Source organism: Penaeus monodon, chromosome 32 (genome assembly GCF_015228065.2).
Source record: "Penaeus monodon isolate SGIC_2016 chromosome 32, NSTDA_Pmon_1, whole genome shotgun sequence".
Classification (NCBI taxonomy): Eukaryota; Metazoa; Arthropoda; class Malacostraca; order Decapoda; family Penaeidae; genus Penaeus; species Penaeus monodon.
Genome location: NC_051417.1, coordinates 9,529,183 through 9,529,432, shown reverse-complemented (window position 1 = coordinate 9,529,432; position 250 = coordinate 9,529,183). Strand labels below are relative to the sequence as shown.

The window sequence follows — 250 nt, the reverse complement described above, 5'->3', positions numbered from 1 at the left end:
CAGTGCATCCTCAGTTTTGTTATGATGATGCACTGATGCATTTTTGTGAACATTGCCATCACTTTGTTGTCATTCATCAAAATAATGAATTTGGAGATTAACAGTAACACATAAACTCATATAAAGATACACACTTGCAGACAGACATGAGTACAGATGCATAACCACAACCTTACTCTCCTCCACATGCACGTCCCCTCCACATACACTTTCTTCCTGCTGCCTGTACATGCCTCTCTTTATAAACTTG

At 39.2% G+C, this 250-nt stretch overlaps 1 protein-coding gene across 8 annotated transcripts in view; it reads left to right on the top strand.

Annotated features, from left to right (window-relative positions):
* Positions 1–250, top strand: part of LOC119593490 (gelsolin, cytoplasmic-like) — a 58,995-nt gene that overhangs the window by 54,208 nt on the left and 4,537 nt on the right. The window lies entirely within an intron of this gene.